Raw genomic sequence first — 3,496 nt, forward strand, 5'->3', positions numbered from 1 at the left:
CTTCTCTGTGTGGGGCTTTTTTTCCACCCTGGGCTTTTACATAGTGCTAAGGCCTTTTCACTCCTTATTTCTAATTCACACAATGATCCTGTGAGATGCATATATTCCCATATTAAAGATGAGGAAATTGAGGCTCAGAGAAGTTAAGGACTTGCTGAAGATCACAAAACCAAGATTAAAATCTAAGTGTGTCTGACTCTAAAGCTAGTACTCCTACTATACTACTTTGTTTCCCTTTCCTTGAACATGAATAATAGTGAGGGCTAGATGACTCTTTGGCAGGGGTGGGAGGTTAAGAAACAAAGGCTTTCAGAGATTAAGTCCTTGTGCTCAAGGGCAATACACAGGGAACAGGACTGGAAAGAGAAACACAAGGTTTTATAGGCTGTGACCTATAAGTGGTTCAAACACAATGTTTGAATTTGGGTGGAGAAAGATCATAGTGGGCTTAAGATCTCTATGAGGCCCTTTGTTATTGAAGATTAGGCTGTACCCTGCCCCAAAACTAACCAAGAAAGGAGGAGCACTCTTAGGAAGAATATTTTTTTTCTTTCCCTCCTCTCCTCCTCCTCCTTCTCTCTCTCTTTCTTTTTATTTGTTCCCCACTCCTGCCCTTGGTCAATTCTGTTAAATTTCACAAGTATTTTCTGAATTTTTGGCATCTCTTATTACTTGGTAAGGCCATCAAAATCTCACTGCATAAAGTGAGAGAAGACACATACAAGACAATGATTTGAGGTGCAACAGAAGCACCCACAATGTGCAATGAGAAAACAAGGGGTAATAAGAATATCTGACATTGGTCAAGAGCTCACAATATATAAGGTCCTGGGTTAAGTAAGAGCTTTCCATGGGTTTCCTCACTTAATCCTCACCATAACCTATTAGCAAATACTAGTATCATTCCCATTTCATAGCTAGTTTACAAGTTAACTTGTTCACCCAGCTAGCTAATAGCATAACTAGATCCCCACCTTTGCCTGGTGTACCCTTCACTCTCTCAAGGGTAATCAAGTCCCAACCTTGATGCTCTTGAGCAGATCCCACTTGGCTGTGAGCCTTCCCAGACACACCTATTTGGAGACAGTGGGCCCCAGTGGAAGAGCACAGACCTCAATGTCAGACACTCTCCTTCTACCATCCCTACCATTTGTCCTCGGGGGTGGGGTGGAGAAGCATGTTTTACAAAAATCCTTAGTGGACTTATGTCTTAGGACAGGTTTCTCAGAGGCAGACCCTGAAGTGAGGATACACGGGCAAGTGATTTAAGGAAGTGCTCACAGGAGAAACAGTGAGCAGAGTAAGAGAAGCAGAAGAAGAAAAGGGAGGAAGCCCAGTAGGGGACCTCTCTGATATGAATCCCTGAGTCCCAGAGCAGGTGGCTTCACCCCAGTCCCGAGGCAGCCCGTGTAAAAGCCTGACTGGATGCAATTGGGCTTTCATACTGGCCTATCAGGGATTGGGAAGGCACATTCTGGGGGGAGGTAAAGTCCCAGGCTTTCCACAGGTGCTGGGAAAGGCTTCAGTAGGTCAACAGCAGTCTTGCAAAGAAGAGCTGCAGGCACAGGCTGTTGGGAGAGAAAGCATGGTGAGGAGGCCAGAGGGCACACACACACAGGATCCAAGGAAATGTGGAGCACTGACAATCCCTGCTATAGAGGAATGCATCAGACTGGGAGAAGATGGGGAGTCTGACTGGTTGTTCCTCACCCTGCCCCAACCCAGTCTTGCCCCAAATCAAGAAGCGTTGTCCTTGAAGTCTTCATTGGAAGTCACATCATGTGCTGATAGTGAGGGGGACATGGATGGGTTGCAGTGGCTTGAGGAGAAAGGAAACACAACAGGAAGTCAACTAAAGATAAATAGCAATAATGTCCCAGGCACTGAAGGTCATACTGAAGGAAGCCATTAGTGAGTATGGAATGTGTAGTGGGTGGTAGCTGTGTGCAGGTGGTAAGTGCTGCTGGTGGGTTATCTTTGTTAACCCTTACCCCCGGGGCTATCGAGCCCACACTCTTAATTACTCCTTAAATGCCTCCCTTTGTGATTAGATGTATCCGTCAGAGTGTATTCTGGGAACTTCTTTAATACAGAGTTTGCTGAAATAGCCAGTAAACTATATGAAAAAGTGTTTCGCTGCTTTAATCATCAGGAAAATGCAGATTAAAACTATATACTGCAGACTGTGCAAAATGAAAAAACGTACAATACCAACTATTGTTACGAATGTGGGACAACCACAGCGTTCACTCATGATGGTGGCAGTGTCGATTGATACAAACACTGTAGAACTATCTACTGTTTGGAAGTGTTTGCTAAAGCTAAACATACAAATAACCTATCACATAGCAATTCCACTCACAGATATTACCCAAGAGAACTACATGTCTCTACTAAAAGATATATGGAAGAATATTTGTGGCAACCCTATTCATGATAGCCCTAATCTAGAAACTCATAAATGTCCAGCAATAGTAGAACGGATAAAATACATTATGGTATTGCAACATATTGAAATATTATACAACCACAAGAATGAACTATTGCTACATATACAGCATGGTTAAGTTTCATAGATATTATGTTGAATGAAAGAAGTACTTACTATATGATTCCATTAATATAAAGAACAGGCAAAACTATTGTTTGCTGTTAGAAGTCAACAGACCATTGATTACATCTGGTGGGTAGTAAATGGGAGGACAAATGGGTGCTGGAGATGCTAGCAACGCTCTATTTCTTTATCTGAATCCAAGTAACATGTCAGTTTGTGAAAATTTCATTAAACTGTACACTTATGATCCATATTTTCTTTCCTACGTATTACACTCTACTATAAAGTCTAAAAAAGTAAAAACTTTTAGTAGTTCTATTAGAGGGTTGTTGCCTGTCTGCACCTAAAGTTGCTGACAATTTCCTCATTTAACCTTCACAATGACCCCAATGGCAGTGAAGACAGATCTTCTGGGTGCTGAGATCCTCTCTTAAACTTTTTGTATGAATATTTTCCAAGTTTGAGTTTTCGTAGATAAAGAAGTGTAGGCAGTATTTTGATACAGAGGTGGTTGTAAGAGTGAGAGCAGAGGATGGTGACAGACTTTAGCTGTTCCAGGATCTATTAGTGCTCCATCCAGGTTATCCTACATAAATTTACAATCTTTTTTTTTTTTATTTTTAAAATATTTTATTTATTTATTCATGAGAGACACACAGAGAGAGAGGCAGAAACACAGGCAGAGGGAGAAGCAGGCTCCACGCAGGGAGCCCGATGTGGGACTCGATCCCTGAACTCCAGGATCATGCCCCGGGCTGAAGGCAGGCTCCAAACCACTGAGCCACCCAGGGATTCCTACAATCTTTATTTTTTTTTAAATGTGCTTAATATACGAACTTCACGTCGGCCATCCCATATAAACATCAGTACAACAAGTACCACAACAAGGTCTGTGCTTTTTGTGCAAGACAGGTGTCCCAGCCACCCACCCCTCCACAACTC

Source organism: Vulpes lagopus, chromosome 5, assembly GCF_018345385.1.
Source record: "Vulpes lagopus strain Blue_001 chromosome 5, ASM1834538v1, whole genome shotgun sequence".
Taxonomy (NCBI): Eukaryota; Metazoa; Chordata; class Mammalia; order Carnivora; family Canidae; genus Vulpes; species Vulpes lagopus.